We start from the raw sequence: 27834 nt of genomic DNA, 5'->3' as shown, positions 1-27834 counted from the left end.
GTCATTTGTCTTTATCTTTTTGCAGGTGAAGTTGCGGGACCCCTTCCCCTTGTCACCAGATTATATCCTCACCATTATCTGACCTTATTTCTGCTCATATTCTATGTCCCAGGATGAAATCCCAAAATGAGGGAGGAGTGTCCCCTCACAATGTATAGCACCTGATCAGCTGGGAACTGAATTCGACGTAAATATAGGGGCCCTGAGGACCAGACTGCTAGTTTCTCTCCCTGGTTGGCTGCAGGAAAATGAAACATCGGGAAATGTCTGTTTTTTTGGTATGGTGTGCTCCTCTTCTTTCTAGAAGAGTGGCTTTTATTGCACGGGGAGATACCTTGGTCACCGGCAGGCTTGGCCCACCTCCAAAATCACTGAGGATTCATGATTCACAGAAAAATAAATAACACAAGCCCGACAGCCCAAAAGAGCCACAGAGACAGGCCACCGAAAGGTTAATATACTCAAAAAAAAAAAAAAAAAAAAAAAAAACACTGAAGTGCTTTAGCCACATTCCTTTAAGCAGACTCCAGTTAATGGCACACACACACACACAGATACACAAACACACAATAACACACACACAGGCAGACATCCAACATTTGCAACACTCCCACAAAAACACATAGCCTGTCAGCTCCTCAGGCTGAAGGATTATGCAGGGAGCCCCATCTGAGACAAAGTAACTCCAAGGAAAAGAGATGGGCTGTACCTAAATATCACAGATAAGACAAGTTCCAAAAAGACACCCTTCCAACATCTAGACAGCATGCAGATGTTTTTTGATCCTTAGGGATTTGGCAGCTTATTCCTGGGGCTCTTCTTGATGTTTCTTCAGGCTGGCTCACGTCCTCCCTATCCTAGGATTATGGGACTATCCTGTGGATCTCACAGAGTAGACAGGTGAGAGACCTCAGCCGATGAACCTCCATGGAGGTCTCCTCCTTGGGAGTCTTCTCCACAAAGCCGCGGGGACTTGTCGCTAGGCAACAGTGACATTCATTGTGACTCTAGACAGAGTTCACACTCAGGACTGGTGCCCTGAGACTAGCTTATGTGGATTCCTGAGACAGGCTTATGTGTCTTGCTGTAACAGCGTTCAGCCTGCCTAAGCAGAGGAAAATGGTACAGTCGGAGCTGGCCTGGTATCAAGAAAAAGGCTGCCTGTGAAGACCCATGGCAGGACAATAAAAGCCTCGACCTCAGGGCTCATTTGGACCATCTCTGTGGTCGTGTCCTGATGGAGGATGAGGTGTTTCAAGACTCTGAGGTGGTCACTGAAAACTGCCCTTTGAAATCCATTCCCAAAAGAGAATGTGTGTCTGCAAGAATCGGGTCCCATGGTGATTGGCATATAGTCTGTCTGGTGTGTTGTTGATGGTTCTTTGGGTCACAGCATCATACCTGAGACCCCAGAGGCATTTTTTAGCAAAGATGTCTGGGCTCTTGACCTCACTACCTCCATCATCCTATGCCTAGCAGGGGCTCTCTGAGAAAGGCAGGAACCATGAAAAAGGCAAGTCAAAGTTTGAACCATATTCTCACACCTTGGACTGACCTCTTATGGGTGAAGATGAGGTAGAGACCACGTCTCAGAGGTCATCTTTGATGATGGCAAGCCTGAAAATGACGTCCAGTAGAGCTGTTGAAGGACACTGTGGATTGCCCATAAAAGCAAAGAAAAATCAATGCTCACCGGACAGAATGAGCTGCACTGAGCTGGAGTTTAAGCAATGTTCAATGCTTCCTGTCAGAGAACCCAAAAGCCTCCTGCAAATTGCAAACAACTTCAGCCCCCACCATGAGACAACAGGTCGAAACTTGGAGTGCAGCCAGACTCCTCAAAGTCCCTTTTGCTCTTTGAAATCCTGGGAAGCAAAATAATCTTTGGTGAGAGGCAGTCCCATCCAGCCACAGCCCAATGAAAGAATACCTGCTCAATAAGATGACTGTGCAGATGAAAAAAATCAGAGGCTAGACTACCAGGCAAAAGCCAGACAGGGCTGAGTGCTTCTCACCCTACAGGAATCATGCAGAATGCCAATAGAAGTGAAAAAAAAACAAGAGTTTCCTTGTTGGTGGCTATGATGGAATTTATGGTTTTAAAAGTATCAAAGCTGCCCAGTCATTAAATTGTGAAAGTGTTTAGAAGGAAACACTCATGCAATGGGTTCCCATTAGGGTCATTCTCTGTGAACTGAGAAACATGTATTGTGGAAGTCATTGAGCCAGACATAGGAAACCCTACACTGACAAGAAACATGGAAGTCAGAGAAAGAAGGGGCAAGTGTGGAGGCCACTTCCCATCTACTATCAAACCATTTCATTCCCATTTTGCTCCCAGTATGAAAGCCTGCAAATTGAGAGTTTGCCAGGATGACCCCGGTTTGCACCCCAAATATTTCTTGCACATTGGAATACTTTCATCTGAACACTGGGCCATGGTGTGGACTGCTTGTGCAATTAAGGGAATGTTGGGATGGAGTTGGAAGTACCTTCTGTGTCATCTGTCTTTATTTTTTTGCAGTTGAAGTTGTGGGATCTCATCCAGTTCCCACCAGATTATATCCTCACCCCTGTCTGACCTTATTGTTGCTCACACTCTATGTCCCAAAATGAAAACCCAAGACGATGGAGTATTGCCCCCTTATGATGTGAAGTAACTGCTTGGCTGGGACCTGAATTTGAGGTAAATTCAAGGGCCCTATGGACAGGAGTGCTAGTGTATCTCCCTGCATTGGCTGCAGGACAATGAAACACTCAGAGATGACTGTTTTTTCATGTGGTGTGCTCCCCTTTTTTCTAAGAGTGGCTTTCTTTTGGAGTGGGAGGTGAGTTTGACACTGGTGGGTCTCAGCCTGCCTCCCAATTCACTGGGGATTTATGATCCACAGAAAACTAAAGAACATGGAGCCTCACAGCCCAAGCAGTGCTGTACAGACAGGCCACCAAAAAGTTGGGAGACTCAAAAAAAAGAAGTGCTAAAATGTGTTAGCCACATTCCTTTAAGAATACTCCACTTATATTCTAACATGCACACACACAGACACACACACACACGCAGACATCCAACACTCTCAATACTTTCACAGAAACACACAGGCTGGCAGCTCCTGAGGCTGTGTGGTTCTGCAGGAAGCCCCATTTGGGAAAGAGCAACCTCGGGGAACACAGCCAGTATACCTGGATATCACAGTAGAGCAATTTCAAAAAGACTCAACCCTACGAAGTCTAAACAGGTTTGAGGAATTCTGCAGATTGTTTTGTATTCTCATGGATTTCACAGTTTATTCCTGGGGCTCTGTTTGATGTTACTTCCGGCTGGCTCATGTCTGCCCTCTCCTGGGATCATGGGACTATCCCATGGATCCAACAGAGAAGACAGGTGAGAGTCCACTGCTGACACACCTCCACGGAAGTCTCTTTATCTGCCAAGCTGCAGGGACTTGTCGCTAGGCAAAGGTGGCATTCATTGTGAAGCTAGCCAGAGCTCACAATCAGGCCTGGCGCCCTGAGACTAGTGCATGCACATTAATGAGGCAGGCTTGGGCGTTGGCTCTCAGACCCGTCAGCCTGCCTAAGCAGAGGAAAATGGCAGAGGCAGAGTCGGTCTGGTATCAGGAAATAAGCTGCCTGTGAAACCCATTGCAGGACCCTAAAAGTCTCAACTTTGGGGGTTATTCAAGCCATCTCCATGGTTGTGTTCCACTGGAGGAGGAGGCATTTCGAGACCATGAAGTGGTCATGGAAACTGCTCTTCTGATTCCGTTCCCAAAGGAGGCTGTGTGAAAGAATTGGGTCCCATAGGGATTGATATATAGTCTGGTGTGTTCTGGAGGGGTTTTTTGGGTGATAGCAGCAGACCTGAGATCCCAGAGGTGGGTGTCAGCAAAAGATGACAAGGCTCTTGACCTCTCTGCCTCCCTTCATCTAGGGCCTTGCATAGGCTCTCTGGGAAAGGCAGGAAGCAAGACAAGGCAAGTATAAGATCAACACTGTTCTCATACCTCGAACTTGCCCCTCATGGGTGCATATGAGGATGTGACACCATCTCAGAGGCTGTCTGTGGTGACGGCAAGCCTAAAAACAGTGTACAGTAGTGCTGTTGAGGAGCACTGTGAATTCTCCATGAAAGCAAAGAAAAATCAAAGCTCACCTGAAACAACGAGATGCCTTTTGCCAGAGTCCAAGCAATGTTCAATGATTCCTGTCAGAGGACCCCAAAGACTCCTGCAAAGTGCAAACAACTTCAGCTCCCACAACAATACAACAATCCACAATCTGGAGTGCAGCCAGATGACGCAAAGTCCCTTCTGCTCTCTGATATCTCTGGCAGCTAAATAATTGGTGGGAAGAGGCATTCCTATCCAGCAACAGAACAATGCAAGAGCCCCTCCACTATGAGAAGGCTATGCAGATGAAATGAAACAGAGGCTAGTTTACCAGGCAAAAGCCAGACACAGCTGCCAGCTTCTCATCCTACAGGAATCATGCAGCATTCCGACAGAAGGGGGAGAATAGGTGTTTCCTTGTTTGCTGTAACAGGAATTAATGGTTGTTAAAGTACCAGAGCTGCCCAGTCAATAACAATTGAGAATTTTTAGAAGAAAACGTTCATGCTATGGATTCCCATGAGGGTCATTCTCATGAACTGAGAAACATTTAGTGTGGAAGTCATTGAGCCAGACACAGGAAACCCTAGGCTGGAGAGAAACATGGAAGTCAGAAAAAGAAGAGGCAAGTGTAGAGGCCACATCCTACCCAGCACCAATCCATCCCACTCCCATTTGGCTCTGGGTATGAAAGTTCTCACATTGGGAGTTTGCCAGAATGGCCCCAATTTGCCCTCCAAATATTCTTTGCACGTTGAAATACTCCCACCTGAATTCTGGGCCATAGTGTGGACTGCTTTTGAAATTAAGGGAATGTTGGGATGGAGTTAGAAGCACCTTTTGTGTCATCTGTCTTTATTTATTTATTTATTTATTTTTGCAGGTGAAGTTGCTGGAACCCATTCTCCATTCAGCAGATTGTATCCTCACCCCATGTGACCTTATTGCTGCTCACACTCTATGTTCCAGGATAAAATCCCAAGAAGATGGAGAAGTGCCCCCCTCATGATGTGAAGCATGTGCGCAGCTGGGAACCAAATTCGAGGTTAATCCAAGTGGCCTTGCAGACAGATCTGCTAGTGTCTCTCCCTGCGTTGTCCTCAAGATGAAGGAAACACTGAGAGATACCTGGTTTTTGGTGTGGTGTGCTCGTCTTCTAGAAGAGTGGTTTTTTTTTCTGCAGGGGGAGGTGATTTTGGATGCTGGCAGGTCTTGGCCCACCTCCAAATTCACTGGGGATTCAGGATCTACAGAAAAATAACACGGAGCCATGCAGCCCAAGCATAGCCGCAGAGACAGGCCACCAAAAGTTAGTGAGGCTAAAAACAAGAAGCACTGAAGTGTGTTAGCCCCATTCCTTTAAGCAGACCCCACTTACAGGCACACACACACACACAATGCCACACACACTCGACGTCAAACACTCGCAACACACCCACGGAAACACACAGCATGGCAGATCCCGAGGTTGCATGGTTCTGCAGGAGGCCCCACCTGAGAGACAGCAACCCCAGGGAACACAGGCAGGCTGTACCTAGAAATCACATTGGCGTAAGTTTCAAAACCCATACAACCTCTAGGCTGGCCTGAGGAATTCTGCAGATCCTTTTGGATCCTTAGAGATTTTGCAGTTTATTTGTGGGGCTGTGGTTGATGTTTCTTCAGGCTGACTCCCATAAGCCCTCTGATCGTGGTTGACATTTCTTCAAGGCTGGCTCACATCTGCCCTCTCATAGGATCATGGGACTATCCTGTGGATCCCACAGAAAAGACAGGGGAGAGTCCACCGCCAATGCACCTCCGAGCAGGTCTCTTTCTCTGCCAAGCCGCAGGAACTTGTTGCTAGGCAACAGTGACATTATAAGGCTAGCCAGAACTCACCGTCAGGCCTGGTGCCCTGAAACTAGCACATGCACATTCTTGGGGCAGGTTCAAGCACCCAGCTGTCAGAGATGTCAGCCTGCCTAGGCAGAAGAAAATGCACAGGCAAAGCTGGCGTCATATCGGGAAAATGGCTACCTGTGAAAACCCACTGTGAGACCCTAAACATCTCGACCTTAGGGCCCCATGGGCAGCCTCCATGGTCTCGTCCCACTGGAGGAGTACACATTTCAATACTGTTAGGTAGTGGCTGGAAACTGCTCTTCTGACTCTATTCCTGAAAGAGAATGTGTGTGCAAGGACCAGATCCCACGGGGATCAGGATATAGTCTGTTGTGTTGTTCAGTGTTCTTTGGATGATAGAATCATATCTAAGACCGCAGAGGCAGGTGTCAGCAAAAGATGGCCAGGCCCTTAATCTCACGGCCTCCCTTCATCCTGGGCCTCACAGGGGCTCTCTCAGACAAGCAAGAACCACAAGAAAGGCAAGTCCACCTTGGAGACACGTTCTCACACTTTGAACTGGCCTCTCATGGGTGCCGATGAGGTTGAGACAGTGTCTCAGAGGCTGTCTGTGCAATTCCTTATACCCAGAGAGAAAAAAATCACTTGACAGCATTGTTGGGAAACCAGCCCCACACTGCCCAGCAGGTACCCCGAGTCCACCGAAGACAAAGGAATTAGAAAGAGACAGAATGAGAGTTTAAAAGGCAGGTCCAGGGGACCAGAGAATTGGAGTCTTGTTCATGGCCTGGAGCTCTCAGCCTCCACCCAATTTATTGGTTTACAAGCTTTTTGTTCATAGGGCAGATAGGAGGAGTAGAAAGGGATGAGGGGAAGGATTAATCAGTGAAGGAGAACTCGTGAGTCATTCAATAGGATGTATAGCAGTGGCGGTTTCTGTGAATTTCCTTGAGCAAAGGTGTGTGTCTAAACTACTTAATGTATTTAACTTATCGGGACTGAAATGGGTGGGAGTAGGTTTCAGGAGAAGCCAAGACATTTGATTAGACTCCACTGCTTCAAGGGAGTGTTATTTCCCTGAGCAAGCTGTGGCATACCGCTGAGCTGTTATGCTCTCCAGGCATAAGGGCATGAAGGCAATAAGGAGACTTTTCTCCTCAGACACCATCCATGGCTCCCCATGGGAGTCTCACACAGGGGAGACCAACTCATCTGGCATCCCAGAAACTCTCTTTTCCATATGTCCCACTTTTTTGTCCCCATTTTTTTTTAAATTAATAACCACCATTGCTATCATAGCTCATTCACGGTGTCTGTCTTCTCTCCCAAGGTGCTGTCCGCAACTGTAGACTAAAAAAAAAAAGAAAGCACAAACAGACACAAACCAAAATAATATTTGCAGTTGATGATCCACCTATGGTTTTAATTCACTTTAAAGGATTATTGTTAAAAAGGCCATCAGTGGCTCTAGCAAGAATATCAGCTCCAGGCAACAAGCTGAGACGAGCCTGAGATGCTGCAAAAAATTGTTTTTTCAGTTTAGCAGTATCTAATGTTAAATTATCTTCTCCTGGTAGGCGATGTCTAATCAACTCCCAGTGGTGTTCAGTGGTATTATAAGAGCTAGGAGGAAACAAAAATCAGAAGTATTCCAATCACTTTGCATTTGAATTCTCTGCTCCAAGCTCATAATCTGACCACCCATTCAAATTACTGTTTGATGAAGATCATTAATTTGATTTGCCAATTTTTGATCTATTTGGCTTTGGGAATTCCAAAGCTTGGAAAAATTTTTCTGTCAACTATCCACAGAGCTCACAGTTTGAATAGAAGAATGCAAAGCTACACCAGCAGCAGCAGCTATAGCTGTGACCGCTATAAGGCCCGTGATGACAGCTATTAAGGTAAATATGAATCTCTTTGGTCTATTAAGTATTTCTTTTAGTACTGCAGTGATAACATATATGGAGGAAGAGGCGTCCCAAGGTCTATTGAGGGAAACAGGTATCCAAACTCCTTCTCAGGCCCTAACCAGTAAAGTGCTGTTATCTTTATTAAAGGTAGAATTAATGCAGGTAAAAATATGACAGCTGAGGCATGATATGGTTTGAGAGTCAAGTAGGATATTAACTTTTCCTGCTGCTAACATAAAAGGAGGTTTAACACAACTCTGCAATGGGACTGTCTGATTAGAGATCATGGCTACAACAAATCAAAGTTTTTCACTATGAGTCTCTGTTTTATATTCTCCTTTCCAAATCCCAACTGGGGTTTGAGCCAACATTAATTTCCACAATTCTGGATGTTCTGGACTTATAATTGGATCAATCATTTTTGGCTTTGGAGGAGCCATACCATTCTCCTCCCACTTAATAGGGCAATTTGTTTCAATTCTTCTATATAATTTTAGTGCATTATCTGGGAAGTCGTTTGCAAAGGAGCCTCTCCAAAATCTTTGCTGTGTCCGGTACAATTTACGGCAAAGTGACCCCCAGGGGCCCAATCAGTGACGATTCCAATGGAATTATTTTGCAATGCTGCAGCGCTGTTTGCAATACAATCTTCCCAGGTTAGCACCTCTAGATTTTCAGACCATTTAGTGGCCTGCCTGGTGCAGGACTTCTTATTAGGTTTAAGTTTATTAATCTGATGATGTGTCATAACATAGCCATGCTCAAGGTATTTAATAGTGTCCAAAGACTGAAATGTTCTTCCACTGATTACATGAATAGAGGTCTTTCATCCATTATGTTCAGGGACATAAACCATCCAATGTTGTTTATCATAATTTAAACATCCTGCAGCTGGCCCCAGGCAGATGGGAGGAAAGTGATAACCAATGGAAACATTCATTAACATTCCTTCCTCCTCTGGATGAGTAGGACCTTGGTTATCTATTGGTCCAGGCATCCAGACACTATCATTAACATAACCTCCACTGGGGCATCTAAACTTGTAACAGGCCTAATCAGTGGTGGGAATGCAATGTAGGTCCAATAAGTGTAATTTTGATCTGCCCCACTGCAGGGAGACTCACCACCAAGGAGATTACCACCATCATAGCTACCATTAGATTACTGGTGGTCAGCAGCTTGTGCTGAGACCGCAGGTTCTCTTCTTCAGTGTGAGCTAGTCTCTTCATCTGCCCCCAGGTCGGTGGAGTTGCTTGGTAAGTTTTACTGGTTTCCATCTGCTCAACAGAGATGTTCATCTGAGCCATCTGATGAACTGGGGGTGTAGGGACTTTCTGAGGTCTTTTCCTCTTCCTCGAATTCTGGCTCCTGGCACAGCTTAAGATGTCTTGTGGGTACCCAGACAAGAAGTTGATTCTCTTCTGGTGAGATACAACCAAATCCTCAATCCCAACAAGACCCACTGGGGCCTTTTGTTTGGGTCAGTTTTTGGGCCATTGATAAACGCTATGATTGACACATCTGCTCCTGTATCGACCAGAGCCTCAAATTGTTTTCCTTTAATAGTGACCTACAAATAGGACTATTGTCAGAGACTTGATTTACCCAATAGGCAGCCTTGCCTGCTGAATTTGTGCTTCTACATCCTCCTTTTTTTCTGAGCTTTCTCCTATCTTAACATATGGTAAAAACAACAGCTGAGCTATTCTGTCACCTGGATTAGCACTCCAGGGAACAGTGGAGGAGATAACAATTTGAATTTCTCCCTGGCAATCAGAGCCCACTACCCCAGTATGTACTTGAATTCCCTTTAATTTTAAGCTGGACCTTCCAAGTATAAGTCCCACCATGTCCTTTGGCAATGGGCCGTAAACTCCCGTTGGGATCTTCCTGGGAGTCTCCCCAGGAATGAGGAATACAGCTTTTGTACAGCATGTATTTACTGCCCCACTTTTATCTGTGGAGGGGGACAATTGCTCTGCATTTGTGCAGGGATAGACTGGGCTGGGAATCCTCTGTTTGGGGTCAGGGATGACCCACCCTGAATTGGGAATGCCCTGTTTTGAATCAGGGCCTGGTCCTGAGTTTTGCCTTTTTTGGCTCTTTGTACACTCTCTTTTTGCATGTCCTATCTGTCCCCAATTATATCAAGATCCAGGGAACACTCATGTGTTTTTTGTTACCCTTAGTCCAGCCATTGCCTGAGAAAGGAGGCTGGGCTCATATAAGGGCTCCTCACTGCCATCACAGGCTGTAATATATTCACTTACAGTTTTTTCCTCATTTAGATCTGCCTTTACCTTAATAGATCTAATTTCTGCCTGACATTCTGTATTCACAGTTTCATAAGCAAGCAGCTGAATGATCACTTTCCTGGCACAAGAATTTGAAATAGTCTTTTGAGCAGCTTCTTGCAAATGGGGTGATAAAATCTGGATAAATCTCCCTTGGACCCTGTCAAACTGAGTTAAAAGAAGGATAAATAGTAACAGGGTCATGAATTTTTTTCCTGGTATCTTCAGCGTATAGTTCTGAGCTGATCAACAGACTCATCACCCATTACCATCTGTTGATTTACAGTACCCCATGCCTGTCCAATTCCAAGCAATTGATCAGATGTGATATTAATAGGAGGTTGGGCCTGAGCATTTCTCCCTGCCTGACTTGTTGCTTCATCTGTCCACCAGGTTTTAAATTGGAGAAATTGAGAGGGAGACAGGGTGGATGGAGCTAATGACTCCCAATCCATAGGTATTAAGGGCCTGTTATAAGCCACAAATTATAATGAAGAATGAACCTAAGAAAAATTTGGCCCATATTGTCCAATTGCTTGCTTAAAGTCTTTTTAATATTTTAAAAGGAAATGGCTCCCAGCAGGCCCGAGCATGTTCTCTGGGCTCCTCAGCTGGAGAAATAATTACCAGAAACTGCCAAGCATCCAAATCCCCCATTTCTTGTGCCTGTCAAATGGATGCCTGAATTGCCCCTGCACCATAATTTGTGTTTGGACTGGCTCACAGCATTTCTCTCCCATAATTAACAGGTGGACAAGCCTAGATCATTCCCTCACCGTAATTGGCTGTTGGGCTGTTGAAGCTTCCCTTTACCATAGTCAATGGTAGGCCGTGAAACAATGGGAGTGGCAAGCTGTGTCTCAGTCTCCCTTTCCAAAAATTCATAAGGCTGAGGTGGAGGTGGCTGTTCTGCACCTTCTTCTAAAGGGGCAGTAGGGGGAACTGTTTCTTTCATACGTTTTTGGAGGTTAGCCTATACACCTTCCCATTTCTCCCCCTTTTTTAAACTAGACTGTGATGGTTGACTGTGCTGATTATCAGACTCCTGATTATTAAACTTTTTTATGTCACCCTGAAACTTCTCCTCCTCCTTCTCAGTGTGGAAGGGCTCCAGTGCTGTTTTAATTGCTGACCACACAGACCAAGTGGAGAAGGGAGTATCGTGGCCCTCTTGTTGTGCTCCTTTTAAGTCTGGTCCGATCTTGTCCCAGTCTTTTACATTCATGGTTCTGTATTCCAGGAACCAAGGAGAATACTTTTCTATGAGATGGGAAAAAGATATGAGATTTTTGGTACTCATAATTACTCCTCTATGGCTCAATAACTGCTGCACCAGGCTTAAGTAATTAACAAACTTGTTTCCAGCCTGACCCATATTTTCCTGAGGTTGCCCTGGAATTCTCTGAGTGCCCCACTTACCTGTAGAGTATGAAGGGAAAAGGTACTCGGACATCCTTTGTCAGTCATCCTGCACTTTCTACGCTCTGGTGTTCCCTCACTGGATGATTTGTAGAGATATAGGGAGCACCGTGTTGGACACCAGATGTTGAGGAAACAAGCCCCACACCACTGGGCAGGTACCCCGTGTCCAGCGGAGACCATGGAATTAGAAAGAGGAAGATTGAGAGTTTAAAAAGCAGGTCCAGGGGACCAGAGAATTGGAGGCTTGCTCACGGACCCGAGCTCTCAACCTCCACCCAATTTATTGGTTTACAAGCTCTTTGTTCTTAGGTCAGATGGGAGGGGTAGGAAGGGATGAGGAAAATGATTAATCAGTGAAGCAGAACTCGTGAGTCGTTCAATAAGATGTATAGCAGTGGTGGTTTCTGTGAATTTCCTCTTGCAAAGGCATGTGTCTAAACTATGTAAGATTTTTAACAGCCAGGAGCAGTGGCTCATGCCTGTAATCCCAGCACTTTGGGAAGCAGAGGCGGGCAGATCATGAGATCAGGAGATCAAGACCACGGTGAAAACCTGTCTCTGCTAAAAATACAAACAATTAGCCAGGTGCAGCGGTGGGTGCCTGTAGTCCCAGCTACTCGGAATGCTGAGGCAGGAGAATGGTGTGAACATGGGAAGTGGAGCTTGTGGTGAGCCAAGATCACACCACTGCACTCCAGCCTGGGTGACAGAGGGAGACTCCATCTCAAAAAATTATAATAGAAATAATAAAAATAACTTTTCAGGACTGAAATGGGTGGGAGTGGGTTTCAGTAGAAGACAAGATGTTTGATTATACACCACTGCTTCAAGGGAGTGTTATTTCCCTGAGCAACCTGTAGCATGCCGCTGAGCTGTTATGCTCTTGAGCATAAAGACATGAAGACAATAAGGAGACTTTTCTCCTCAGAGGCCACCCATGGCTCCCATGGGTGTCTCACACAGGGGAGAAGAACTCATCTGGCATCCCAGAAACTCTCTTTCCCACAGAGAAAGGAGTGAAACAAGCTGCCTTGTTCTGGAGTCCTAGCAATGTTCAATGATTTCTGTCAGAGAACCCAAAAGCCTCCTGCAAAGTGCAAACAACCTCAGCCCCCATAAGGAGACCAATACCCACAACCTGGGTTGCAGCCAGCCTACCCAAAGTCCCTTGTCCTTCCTGAAATCCCTGGAGACCAATAAATCTGTGGTGAGAGGCAGCCCAACTCAGCAAAAGCCCAGTGAAAGACGCTTTCCACAATGAGGAAGGACATGGAGATGGAATGAAACAGAGTCTAGATTACCAGGCAAAAGCCAGAAATGGCTGCCTACTTCTCCACCTACAGGAATCATGCAGCCCTCTTGTAAAAGCTGGAGAGCAAGGGTCTCCTTGTTGGTGGCTGTAGCAGGAACTTATGGTTTTAAAATTATCACAGATGCCCAGTCATTAAAACATGACACTGTTTAGAAGGAAACACTCATGCAATGGATTCTTTGAGAGTCACCTTCCATGAAGAGGGAAGTGTTTAGTGAGGAAGACATTGAGCCAGACCCAGGAAACCCTAGGCTGATGAGGAACAGGTAAGTCAGAATAGGAAGAGGCAAGTGTGGAGGTTACATCCTATATCGTATCAATCTCTCTCACTCCCATTTGGCTTCTGGTATGAAAGCTCTCATATGGGGGTTTGCCAGGATGGCCCCAATTGGCAATCCAAGTCTCCAAATGTTCCTTGTACATTGGAGTACTCCCATTGTAGCAGCACAAGCCATGGACAAAACCCTTCAGACACTGGCTTAAAGAAAGAAGTGACTTTATTCGGCTGGGAGCATCAGCTGACTGTCTCAAAAACCAATTTCCCCAGAGAGAGATTTCTGCCATTTTTAAAGGCTTACAACTCTAAGAGGGTCCCTGGGAAGGGGTCGTCATTGATTGAGCAAGCATGGGGTATGTGGCTGGGGCTGCATGTATGGGTAATCAGGATAGAAGAGAACAAAACAGACGGTTTCATGATGTTTCCTCATACAGTGTCTGGAATCTATAGATAACACAAGCGGTTAGGTGAGGGGTTGATTTTTAACTGCCAGTCCTGGAGTGCCGTGCATGTTCTGCCTGGCAATTGAATTCATCTCTGCCTTTCTTTAGTTTTTGATTCCTTTTTCTTTTTTTTAAGGTATGGACAATAAGAGAGGTGATCTCCCTCCTTATTCCCCGCTTTGAGAATCTCACTTATTAGTGGGAGTTCTCACTCTCATCCTCCCTTCCTAGGTCTTCCTGCAAGACAGATCTATAGTAGTTCACGTAATATACAGGTGCTGAAGCATTTTGGTGGACCAAGCAGACATCCGACACTCACAACAATCCCACAGAATCACACAGCCAGACAGCTTCTGAGGCTGCATGGTTCTGCAGAAAGCCCCACCACAGAGAGAGCAACCACGGGGTACACAGGTGGTCTGTTCCTCGAAATCACATTGGAGCAAGTTTCTAAAGGACTCACTCCTACAACGTCTAGGCAGGCCTGACGCATCCTGCAGATACACTTGGATCCTTAGAAATTTCACTGTTTATTCCTGGGGCTTTGCTTGACTTTTCTTCAGGTTGGCTCACGTCTGCCCTCTCCTAGGATCATGGGACTATCCCGTGATCCCACAGAGAAAACAGCCAGAATCCACCACCTATGCACCTCCATGGAGGTCTCCTTCTCCACCAAGCCACAGGGACTTGCTGCTATGCAATGGTGGCATTCATTGTGATGCCAGACAGAGCTGACAGCTTAGGCCTGGTAGCCTGAGAAGAGCGCATGTGCATTCGCAAGGCAGGCACAGGCGCCCAAATATCAGATCTGTGAGCCTTCCTAAGCAGAGGAAAATGCTACAGGCAGAGCCAGCCTGGTATCTGGAGAAAGGCTTTCTGCGATAACGCACTGCGGGACCCTGTAAGTCTCAACCTCAGGGCTCCGTCGGGCCATTTTTGTGGCCTGGTCCAGCTGGAGGAGTTTCAAGACTGTGAGGTGATCGCTGGATGCTGCTCTTCTGACTCCATTCCCAAAAGAGGCTGTGTGCAAGGATTGGTTCCTATGGGGTTTGGAATACAGTCTGGTGAGTTGTTCAGGGGTCTTTGGCTGACAGAATCATACCTGAGACCACAGAGGCATTGTCAGCGAAAGTTGGCCACGCCCTTTACCTCATATCCTCCCTTCACTCTGAACCTTGCAAGGGCTCTCTGGGAAAGGCAGGGACCATGGCAAAGGAAAGTCCAAGGTGGAGCAGTGTTCTCACACCTCAAAGTGGGCACTCACAGGTGCAGATGAGGTTGAGACAGTGTCTCAGAGACCATTTCTTGCCGTTGCAAGCCTGAAAATGGTGTCCAGTAGTGTTGTTGAAAGTCAGTGTGGACCCACCATGACAGCAAAGAAATCAAAACTCACCTGACAGAAGGAGCTGACTTGTGCTGGAGTCCAAGCAGTGATCAAAGATTCCTGTCAGAGGACCCAAAGCCTCTTGCAAAGTGCAAACAAATTCAGTCCCCACAAAGAGACCAGGACCCACACCCTGGAGTGCAGCCAGCCTAACCGACTTCCCTTTTGCTCCCTGAAATCCCTGGCAGCCAAGAGATCTGTGGAGAGAGGCAGTTGCATCCAGCCACAGTCCAATGAAATACTTCCTCCACAATGAGAAAGGACATGCAGACACAATGAAACACAGCTTAGATTACCAAACAAAAGCCAGGCATGCCTGCCTGCTTCTCATCCTACAGGAATCATGCAGCCCTCCAACAGAAGTGGGAGAAAAAGAGTTTCCTTTATGGTATCTGTAATGCTGATTTATGGTTTTAAATGTATCAAAGGAGCCCAGTCATTAAAATGTGACAGTGTTTAGAAGGAAACATGCAAAGAATTCCAATGAGGGTCATTCTCCATGAATGGGGAAACATTTAGTGTGTAAGATCTTAGCCAGACCAAGGAAACCCTAGGCCAACAGGGAACATGGAAGACAGGAAAGGAAGAGGCCAGTATGGAGGCCACATCCCACCCAGCATCAATACATCCCACTCCCATTTGGCTACGGGAATCAAAGCCCTCAAATCAGGAGTTTGCCAGGATGGCCCCAGTTTGCACACCAAATGTTCCCTGCACATTGGAGTAGTCCCAGGTGAACACAGGGCCATGGTGCAGACTGCTGGTGCAATTAAGGGAATGCAGGGATGCATTTGGAAGCACTCTCTGTCTTCACCTTTTTTGCAGGTGAATTTGCAGGACCCCATCCACCCCTCACCAGATTGTATGCTCACCCCTATGTGAACTTATGGCTGCTCACACTCTCTGTTTCAGAATGAAATCCCAAGACAATGGAGGAGTGTCCCCTAATGACATTAAGCACGTGCTTGGCTGGGAACCGAATTGGAGGTAAATTCAAGGGGTCCTGTGGACAAGACTGCTAGTGTCCCTCCCTGGGTTGGCCACGGGACAATGAAACACTGGGAGATGTCACACTTCCTGGGTATGACGTGCCCCTCTTCTTTCCAGAAGAGTAACTTTTTTTTTTTCTTTTTTTTTCTTTTTTGCAGGGGGAGGTAATTTGGACTCTCGTGGGTCTCAGCCAGACTCCCAATTCACTGCGGATTCATGATCCACGGAAAAATAAAGAACACAGAGACCCACAGTCCAAGCAGAGCCACAGACACACAGGTGACCAGAATGTTGAGTTACTAAAAAAAAAAAAAAAGAAGCTCTGCAATGTGTTAGCCACACTACTATAAGCAGACTCCACTTACAGACATGCACACCCACACATACACCCACAAATACACAAAGCCACACATGCAAGCAGACATCCAACACTAGAAACACTCCAACAGAAACACAGCCCAGCAGCTTCTGAGGCTGAGTGGTTCTTCAGGAAGCCACACCTAGGAGAGAGCAACCCCAGGGTACACAGGCAGGCTGTATCTAGTAATCACTGTGGGATAAGTTTCAAAAATACTTACCCTTACAATGTCTAATTAGGCCTGAGGCATCCTGTAGATCCTTATGGATCCTTAGGGATTTTGAAGTTCATTCCTGGGGCTCTGCTTGATGTTTCTTCAGGCTGACTCACATCTACCCACTCCTAGATTCATGGGACTGTCCTGTGGATCTCTGAGACAAGACAGGCAAGATTCCACCACCAACACACCTCCAGGGAGTTCTCCTTCTCCGTCAAGCCACAGGGACTTGTCACTAGGCAATGGTGGCATTCACTGTGAAGCTAGCAATAGCTCCCTGCTCAGGTCTGGTGCTTTGAGGCTATCACAGGCACATTCATGAGGCAGGCTTGGGTGCCTGTCTGTCAAAACTGTCAGCCTGCCTAAGCAGACAAAAGTGGTACAGGCAGAGCTAGACTGGTATTGAGAAAAAGGCTGTCTGCAATAACCTACTGTGGGACCCTAAAAGTCTTGACCTTATTGACCCTCTGGGTCATCTCGCTGGTCAGGTCTCTGTGGAGAAGGAGGTATTTCAAGACTGTGAGGTGGTGGCTGGAGATGGCTCTTCTGTCTCCATTCCTGAAAGAGTCTGTGTGCAAGAATCAGGTCCGACGGGGATTGGAATAGAGTCTGGTGAGTAGTTGAGGGTTCTTTACGTGATGGAATCACACCTGAGACCTCAGAGAATAAAAATGGCTCATCACCTTACCTCACTGCCTCCCTTCATCCTTGGCCTCACAGGGCCTATCTGGGAAAGGCAGGAACCACGACATAGGCAAATGCAAGGTTGAGCAGTGTTCTCTCACCTTGATCTGGCCTCGCTTGTGGGCAGATGAGCTTGTGACAGTGTCTAAGAGGCCGTCTGTGGTGATGGCAAGCCTGAAAAAGGTGTCCAGTAATGCTATTGATGGGCAATGTGGACACCCTAGGAAAGCAAAGAAAAATCAATGCTCACCTATGAGAATGGGCTGCCTTGTGCTGGAGTCCAAGCAATGTTCAATGATTCTTGTCAGAGCACCAAAAGTCCTTCTGCAAAGTGCAAACATCCTCAGCCCCCAAAACGCAACCAGGACCCACAACCTGGAGTTCAGCCAGTCTATCTGAAGTCTCGTTTCCTCTCTGAAATCACTGGAAGCCAAAAGATCTGTGGCAAGAGGCAGTCCTATCCAGCAACAGCCCAACAAAGGAGCCCTGCAACAATGAGAAAGGATGTGCACATGAAATGAAACAGAGCCTAGATAACCAAGCAACAGTTAGACACTGTTGCCTACTTCTCATCCTAAAGGAATCATGCCACCCTACAATAGAAGTGGGAGATCAGTAGTTTCCCTGTTGGTGCTGTGTGGGAATTTACATTTTAAAACTATCGAAGCTGTCCAGCCATCTAAAACATGAGTGTTAAGAAGGAAACACTCATGCAATGAATTCCCACGAGGGTCATCCTTCTTGAACCGGGAAATGTTTTGTGTGGAAGATGGTGAACCAGACCAAGGAAACCCTAATTCGATGAGGAACACAAAGTCAGAAAATGAAGAGGCAAGTGTGGAGGCCACATCCCACCCACATCAATCCATCCCACTCCCATTTGGCCCTGGGTATGAAAACCCTCAAAGTGCAAAGCCCCAGTTTGCACTCCATATGTTAATGGCAGGTTGGAGAATTCCCACTTGAACACGGGGCCGTGGTGTGGGCTGCTTGTGCAATCAACGGAATGTGGGGATGCAGGTGGAAGCAACTTCTGTGTCATCTGTCTTCACCTTTTTTTCAGGTGCAGGTGTGGGACACAATCCACACCTCACCAGATTGTATCCTTTTCCCTATCGGACCTTATTGCTGCTCACACTGTCTGTCCCAGAATGAAATCCCAAGATGATGAAGTAGTGCCCCCTCATGACGTTAAGCACCTGCCTGGCTGGTCTGACATATTGATTAATCATACTTATAATTGTTTACATTCATTGTTAAACACAATGTTTCATTTTTCTTCCTTATTCTCCACCATTTATTTTCTTCTCATATTAGTTACACTTTGTAACTTATTTAGTTAAATATATACAATGAAGTAACACTGCAGTATTGCAGAAAACATACTGCACTGGAAACAGATTCATATTGAAACAGGAAAATGTTCCTTATCCCCCATTACTGGGCAAGAAATGAGGACAGGTTTTGGGTCTCCGACCCCAGGCAGCATCCAGGGGTGAATTTTTACAGCTCCTGAATCCCCATTGGGCATATGTTACATGGTGTTAATTTAGTTTATCCTAGGTCAGTGAGCACAGTCCTGAGGGTGGATCCCTAGCCAAGAACCACACCCTCCTCTACCAGACACTTCCCTGCCCCCCTTCCATATCAATAGTTTTTAAATTTAAAACTCCAAAAGTAGTACCCAAATCCTTTAGGGAAGACAATTGGAGAAGACGGCATTAGAAGAACCAGTCTAGGATTAGGATCACTGCATAGAAGATGGAAACACAGAGAGCATGTCCTGTAGGCCGTGGAATCACCGTGGAAACATATCTCTTACTGAGAAGGAAAGGGAAACAAACTGGCTTCTCTCATCTTGTTCTCTAATCTCTGCAGTGTCACCCATTAACTGAACTAAAATAGAAAGTCAATTTTATGTGAGCCTAGGAACCGTGCTTCTCAGGGGCCAGGCCTCTCTATAAGAGAATAGTGCCAGGGAGAGGTGAGTGATGTTATCTGTGGGCATACAAACCCAGGACCTCAAACAAAGGAGTATCAGAGACAAATATAGTATGAAGAGATTAAGAGAGAAGTAATATCAGGAACAATTCATGCATGATATTTGTGAAAAGACCAAAAAATAAAACAGAGCTTATGAGGTAGTAGACATAATAAGAACATAAAGAAAAGCAGGCAAAATTGTAAAGTCCAGGGTATTTAACTTTCCTTTATAGGATTTTGAAAATCCCTTCCAGAATCGTTTTCCCAATAGCTTCCTTTCATGGATTCATTCAAGAAATATTTAGTGAGCTAGCATGGTCTAAGAATTGGTCAGATGGCATCATATGCATTGTTAGTACTTCTTTCATTGACAAAAAGAATGTTTCTTTTTTTCTACAATGTTTTTCTCCCAAACATTCTTCATACAAATTCGAATCCTTACTGATCCAGTCAATTGTTCCTGCCCTAAGAATGTTCCCCAAACCGCTGCAAACCCCGTTAAGAACTTCATTCCTCTCCAAGTTACTAAATTGTGTCTATTTTAACACTTGTCAGAGTACATTGCAATTATCTCTGTTCTCTTTATTCTCCAATTAAACTATGACTATTTTGAAGGAAATATCTATAAACACAATAGCTTGTCATTTGTCAATACTTATTGTACCAAAGGTTATTAGATATTAACATATAATATTCTAATATAATTATCCTAATTTTTGGAAAACAATACAAACAATGTTCACTGCCCATTCCTCATGAACTGCTCAACTTTAAACAACGTCTATGCTTTGGAACAATTATACAAACTTCCAAAGAACACCTGAAAGTGTTTTTATTTTGTTTGACTTTGTTTTGTTATATTGAATTATTTTGTAGAAACAAAGTCTTGCCCCATGGCCCAGGCTGAAATGCAGTGTGCAATCACAGCTCACTGGAACTTTGAACTCCGGAGTAAATAGAAAAACAGGTGTGTGCCATCATGCCCAATTTAATTAATTAATTAATTAGTTACCTTTGTAGAGATTGGTCTTGCTATGTTGCCTGTGCTAGTCTCCAACTCTGGGTTTGAAGCAATTCTCCCTTCTCAGCCTCCCAAAGAGCTGTGATTCCAGGCATGAACCACCAGATCTCAAAGAGGAAATTTTAGATTTTAGAATATTGCAATATGTTAGACTTCATTTCTTCTTTCAATTTTGCATTTGCAGTGGCACTTAAGAAGAATTATTTCTTATGGTGAGAGTGTGATTTCTCATATTTGGTCAACAAATTTTGAAATCTTTGTTTACTTAAACCCTAATAACTGGTAGTCAAGTCAGCTGAAAGTCAAGTACATGTCAAGTACATGGGTGTTTTTGTGTTGAGGTTTTGAAGGCAAATGTAGAGAGATATTAAGAACCAAAGACATTATATATATATATATATATATATATATATATATATATATGCTAAAGTTTCATCCTTGCAGGTGAGGCATCATACACGGCAAGGATAGTTTTTATAAAATACCATGAAATACATAATTTAGTAAACAATTCAGCACTTGAAATTTCCCAACTTTGTTTTCACCAGGAGTTAATGATGTATGGCACTTCTAGTAAGTAAATTAATGTTTGAACTGCTGTTATTTAAGTCATTGCTCAGCTAATCATTTATCAAAGATTTTTACTTGTGCAATATCATAAATGCTGGACATTAAAAATTAATCACTAGGGTTTATGTATCTAAGAGCTACCATCTAATGTGATATTCTTCACTAAGTTGACAACAATAATTATGCAGAAAAATAGTCATTCCCATAGCGTGAGCCATTACAGCAATTTCCACTGGAGGATTTCACAGTCAGAGTCCAGATCTAGGCAACAGTGATTAATATAAAGGTTTTTTATGAGAAGAGATTTTGATATATCTAGCTGTCTTTAGATGTCAGTGCCTTGAATAGACGGTTTGGTATTAATAAGAAAGGGTGCATTGGACTGGATCCTAAGAAACATACTGAATTGTTTTTCTTGTTCTCTATAACATGAAAGCTCAAACAGAGATATAGAAACAATGGAAAATTTCACAGCATGGCCTGACATTTCACAGCACTTTTTTTTTTTTTTAGCCATGTACAAATTCTTTAAATATACAAAGGTAGGACTGTTACAGGAAAAAAGTGTTGGCGTGAGAAGTCACAATCCACAGCAAAGTAAGTGTCTTGTGGATGGCACCTTGAGTGATGAATTAGAGTGAGAATCAACTTTCAGGCTGCCAACAGGGGACAAAGAGAATGAAGTTATCATCAGTTAACATTATTGGATCAATTAAAGTGAATGTTGACAGAGATTTTGTTGGTTTTACATCACATTGAGTATAGTACTTCAAATTGATTATTTGATAAAGATAAACTCTTACCAAATTTCCCACATGTAAAATTGAGGATTAAAAGATTACACAACCCATACATTATGGGTATCTCATATAAATTTATATACACATGTGCAAACTTGCAGTGTGCTAATATTTGTCTGTATCTAAATATATCCAAATCCACTGATGAACAGTTAGAAATTTAGAAATTATTCTCCCATTTTACCATTCCCTTTCTTAGAATTTTGTCACAAATATAATTTTTCCATCTATTTGAAGGCTACTCTCTGGAGTCATGTAATGTATGGTTACAGTAAAGCCATGAGCTATCACAGGGTTTGTATCAGAGAAATCGATAAAACTGGTGTTATAAAAGATCCACTGTGAGAAGAAATTTATACTTCACATGACTACAAATACAGAAGTGCTATTTCATTGAAAGCTGGTATCAGTCAATACAATTTGTTTTTAAAGTTTTATTTAAAATACTTAATCTCAAAAGGATTATTCAAGTAGAATAATGTTATTGGTAATAAATAATGATTAAGAATTTCCTTTCCTTTGTTGATTATTTAAAATGTAAGTAAAATACTAAAAAGTATTGTATAGTGTAGTTTCACAATGCATTCTCTATGGTTTTTGTAAAATTAATGGCCTCAATGGAATTTTTTTGGCACAGAGAAATTTCCTTATATCATTTTATTAGTGTACTTTCACTTTGTTACTTGCTTGCACATCATAACTGATGGAAATAAAAATATTTTTATTTACACATATACAAAGCATGGAATTTTGTTTTCTAGTGAGAAAAAGTCACCAATAATTTTATCTGTATAGGAACATTTTGACATGCCCAAAGTTCTTAACTTCCTTTTCTTTAGAAGTTTCATATTTCAGTCTAGGTATGAGATGGAATTGACTGTGATCATTGTTTTTATTTCACTGTGACTACTGAGTTTCTGACACAGTGATACTAATGTATAGACTTAAAAGCTTGCCACTTCCTCCTCCTCCTCTTCCTCCTCCTCCTCCTTCTTCTTCTACTTCTTCTTCCTCTTCTTCTTCTCCTTCACCTCCTCCTCCTCCTCTTCCTCCTCATCCTCCTCCTCCCCGCTTTGGACCTGTCCATGTGATTTCTGCAGTAATATGCACCGTTTTCTGAAATAAGGTTGCTGAAAGATACAAGCGTAAGTGGAATTCTTTATTTTTGGGAACCCTTAGGAAGAGACAAGTAAAACTGAAACATACTTGTGATATGAATTTAAGTCTGCAGTTTCTCAGAGAAGTACAAAAAGGATGAAAATAAATTTAAAAATACATGGCTTATCCAAAACAAGAGGTAGAATAATGAAAAATTTAAATTGACATAAAGACCAATTTAAAAGTTATAATTATTCCAGGTGAGAGAAAGTAGCACTAAAAATCCTATTTTCCCTGTTTAAATACATAACTATTACTGTATCTTCAGGCTTAAAAAGTGTTAAGTCTAACTTAAGCAACAATTTGGCAATTTCTAACAATGAGTGCATCATCTTAGAATTTCTCCAAGAATCTTTTGGGAGAAATATAATCTAATCTTGCTCTATAAACAATTGAATTAATCAAGGAAATTATTATGACTGTAGTCTTGCAATTTCATTGTCCTTCTCTTTTCAGTTTTTACATATTTTCTTTAAAATTCAAAATCCCCTGGGAAAATATGATAAATAACAATGACTGAAACAGTTGAAAAACAAAAACTGAGCAGCGGACACATTTCAAGGTTTCCTTTATGAGAATGCTACACTAACCATGTAATACACACGATATAAATCACTGTGAGAAAAAAAAAAAAATTTGTATAGCTACTTAACAGTTTATACAGTAACAGCAAATATTCTCATTTGAACTTCAAAAGGGTTTTTAAACTTGTGTTTCATAAATGAGGAAAATGTGGTTTCTATTTCCTGTATTTGCCTATTACAGCATTTATCACACTTATTATTCCTCATTTATCTCTGTGCCTGTAACAACTGCACTCTCAGAAGGACCATGTTTTTCTGAGCTTCTTGCAGACTGCCAGGCTTACTGTGGCATTTAGAAACTATCTGCTGAATGTTTGTGATATCTTAATGCAAGTTAGATTCTAGGCCACAACTAATTTTCTATTTGGTATTTTGGTTTGTAGAGCTATTTTTCCTTTTCAGTTTTTTTTCTTTTTTTAAAATTATACTTTAAGTTCTAGGGTACATATTCACAATGTACAGGTTTGTTACATAGGGGTACATGTGCCATGTTGGTTTGCTGCACACATCAACTTATCATTTACATTAGGCATTTCTCCCGATGCTATCCCTCCCCAGCCCCGCATCCCACCGACCGCCCCATGTGTGGTGTTCCCCACCCTGTGTCCCTGTGTTCTTATTGTTCAACTCCTACTTATGAGTGAGAACATGCGGTGCTTGGTTTTCTGTCCTTGTGATAGTGTGCTTAGTATGATGGTTTTCAGCTTCATCCATGACCTTGCAACCACAAAGAGATACCATCTCATGTCAGTTAGAATGGCAATCATTAAAAAGTCAGAAAACAACAGATGTTGGAGAGGATGCGGAGAAATGGGAATGCTTTTAAGGGTTTTTTTAAGTATACTATAAGGATATACTTATCTGGACCTGGAGTGGACAGTGAGTGGACAGTGCAGGTCATGGTCAGTGGGACCTCCAAAGGAGGCACCCCATTCAAATTGGAGGCTCTGCAGGAGAGGGCAGCCAGGGCGCAGAGTTCGAAGGCACTCTTGGGGGAGGAGAAGGTGCTGGTGGTGGACAACATCATGGCATGGTCCAGGTGGTGGTTGAGGAGAAGCCTGACATGGAGCCTGGTGGAGGACCAGCAGACAGCCTGGCCCTGGCTCCAGCACACCCCAGCCAGCCACAGACTCGCTGGAGGCCCTTCACTTGAAGCAGAGTTCCATGAATAACCAGTCCACATGGCCTGCCCACAGCTGAGATGTAAGCTTTGGCAGAGGTGCCTTCCCGGCCTGGATAGCACAGGGGCCATCAGCCAGGGCATCTCCAGCTTCTGGGCCAGAGGCACATCTTTGCAGCTGCCCATTCGGAATGACTGGCAGCAGGGGGTGGGCATCTGGCTTCTTGGGGTGGGGAGCAGGGGAGCCAAGCAAGGGGCACACGGGGACAACCAGGAGGGCAGGGGATGGGGGATAGCGAAGGGAGCTGAGGCCAGGGTCCTGCAGATAGGAGGGCAGCTTGCTTGGGGGTGCCCTGAGAGCACATGGTAGGGACTGGGAGCCAAGCTCAGCACTCACAAGGGAGAATAGCAGTCCCATGGACCCTTCACTCACAGCAGAAACTTGAAGGGCATGTTTCCATGAGAAAGTCCTTGGAGGAAGGGGAGTCTGCAAGCCCACGCCAGCCATAGAAACCACCCTGGCTGCCCATGTCTGTGGCCAGCAGCCTTACCCCAGAAACACAAGGTGCTTAAGACTCGGGTTCACGGTGCACTGGGCTGCGGTCCTCTGCAAGGCAGGCACAAACTCCCCAGATAGGCTTTCTTCCTTCTGCCTGCACTGCACCCAAAGAGCTGTAGGCCCTGAGCATATACAACCTCCGTTGCACAAAGACCTCCATTACACACATGGGAGCCCCATGGGGAGCGACAGGCACAGCCCTGCAGTCCCCTCTGTCCACAGCAGCTCCCTCAAGTGAACACGCCCACCCCTCAGGAAGAGCAGGAGAAGAGGGGACTGCACACCCGGACACCCTCAGCAGAGCCTGTCCAGCATCCAGCACACAATGACCATGTGCAGCTCAGCAACTCTGAAGATACAGCCGCCTCACACAACAGCACCCCACACCCAATCCCCTGCCTACTTGTGCCGCCCGCTCCTTGTTGGCAGGAGCTTTCTGGGCCTCCCTCCACCCTCCCACAAGACCACCACAACCACTACCATGCCCCCAACACTGGACAGAGACAGGACCACCAATGCAGGGTACCAGGTCAAAGGTTTTGGGATAGCCCTGCCAAACACTCTCCCAGCTCTTGCAAAGTTGTGGGGTGTTTCCTGGCATGCCCACCCAGTCATCTGGAGGTTCCTTGACCAGAGGCAGATTGTGCAGCACACCTACATGTCGGCAGAGTTCAGAAACCATGAGGAAGTCCTGCTAAGTAAGCTACAGGATGGATTTGAAGCTCAGGCTGAGGAGCCGGGGTCTGCGGGACGGGTCCAGGGTCCTGTTCAGGTTGAGGTCTTCCTGGGGCACAGGGGTTCTGAGTGGTAGAGCTGGGAAGGGGCAACACATGCTGCACCCCAGCCAGCAGGCCCTCAGCCCAGATAGATGAAATGGATCCTTTGAGTCTGTCCTCTTCTTCTTGGCATGGCAGGTGGAGGAACTCAGCCATCCGGGGTACCGGCAGCAGGATGAAGTCTTCCTTTCGTCACTACCTTTATTTCCACAATAAAGTGATCATTAAGGAATATCGTGTTCGCATCCTTGGTAAGGAGTGCCTCCTGGTGTGGTAGAGAGGGTGGAGTGTGGGACGCTAGGCCTGGCATGAGCCTTTCTGACTCTTGTTCCTGGATGCAGGGCTTCTGGCTCTAGTGTAGTCCAGTGGTTCTAGAGTCATCAGAAGAAGCCCCACCTTCAGTAAGGACACAGCCTACCTGAGCTTCCTCAGCTAGTTGGCTGACTGTGACCACTCAGGGTCAGCCAGGACTGCTGAGGCAGGGGCCGCTGTGGGGCGTCATGGGAAAGGACCTTGCTGGTCTTTCCTTGGCATCTTGGGAACTGGCTTTGAACTATGACCTGACCTTTCACAGACCACTTTCCCCACTCCTCCAGATCATCAGTCAGGGCTTCCGACTCAATCCCCTGCAGCACTACCTAAGGATTAGGTCCTCAGAGAGGGAACAGAGAGGAGGCCAGGTAAGCAGCCCACAGCTGGGCGCTCAAAGGCCTGTGGGTCCTGCAGCTGTGACACACATGGAGAACTCAAGGCTCAGGGAGGAGCCTGCAGTGAGAAATCCCAGGCCATCCCTGGACTGGGGCAGAAAGGCCCATCAGGGAACTGTAACACTCATATTTCAGAATTGGGGAACCTGAAGTGCCTAAGAGGCAGAAGTGGCAAAGGTCAATGGGTGAGAAGCAAGGCTCAAGGGATAGCTGTCTCATCATCCTTCTCTGGCTCCCTTCTATGCCTTGAGGCCTGCTACTACCTGGGGCTCAGTTTGGGCTCAACTAGAGTGCACGCAGGGCATGCCTAGGTCTACGTACTTCTAGAATGGCTATCCCAGCCATGTCATGTTTTGTTTCAATGACCCCAGGCTCCCCTGACATGCTTTATGCCCGCTGCCATCCTCATTCATGCTTCCCCGGCTCTCAAGACATTTCCTATGACATTAAAAAATAGACATAAAGTTTTTTAAATGCCTTAATAATATAGATGCAGATAAAAGATTTCATTATAAAAAAGTGCTTTTCCTCTTTACTTGTATCAAAGTCTTTTTCATGATGGGGAAAAGAATGCAACATACTTTGGTAAGTTAAAAAAGTATAAAAGTAAAAATAAATCCTACTGCAGATGATCAATTAAATGGCAGGGGATCTTCTGTGTGTGTCCAGGGAGGGTACGTGGCTGAGCAGTAAGCCTCACCTGAGTATTGGTGTAGACACCCAGTTTCCCTCGTACCAGTGTGGGTATGGGCACGTTCCAGTTTGCGTGTCCAGCCTGTGTGTCTAAGCTGATGAACGCATGTGCACACCTGTGCCTGTGTGGCTTTGTGTACCTTGGTTTTGGGAGGGCCGACACTCCTGCCCACAGGTGTGCCTCAAACTCAGCTCTTAAGCTGGCAAGCAGGGTGCCGCTGGGTTTGGCAATCCAACTTCAGGACCCGTGAAGTCTGCATGCTAGGGAGAAGCAAAGAGTCCTCATGGTTCTCACAAATGGCAGAGGGAAGAGGAAAAGGGTGGCTGGCACGAGCTACCTAGAGGAGATGTCATAAACCTGAAATGACACCCAGAGGGATATAAAACCTAGTAGCTGCCTGTGTTTACCTGTGTGTTCGGCCGGGGCATTCAGGTAAGAATCAGTGAAACCTGCAGGGCTTTGGGATTCGCTATTCGGGAATCCCTGTGCACCAGAGTCTCCGGCCCATGAGAGAGGACAGCATGTGGGTCTGGCAGGACCTGAGTCTCCAGGGAGGCTGGCATTCTCCCCAAGAGGTCATGGGTCGGTAGGTGGAAGAGAAACCTGGGCTGTGG

This window comes from Pan paniscus, chromosome Y (assembly GCF_029289425.2).
Source record: "Pan paniscus chromosome Y, NHGRI_mPanPan1-v2.0_pri, whole genome shotgun sequence".
NCBI classification, from domain to species: domain Eukaryota; kingdom Metazoa; phylum Chordata; class Mammalia; order Primates; family Hominidae; genus Pan; species Pan paniscus.
This window is presented reverse-complemented; position numbering follows the sequence as displayed.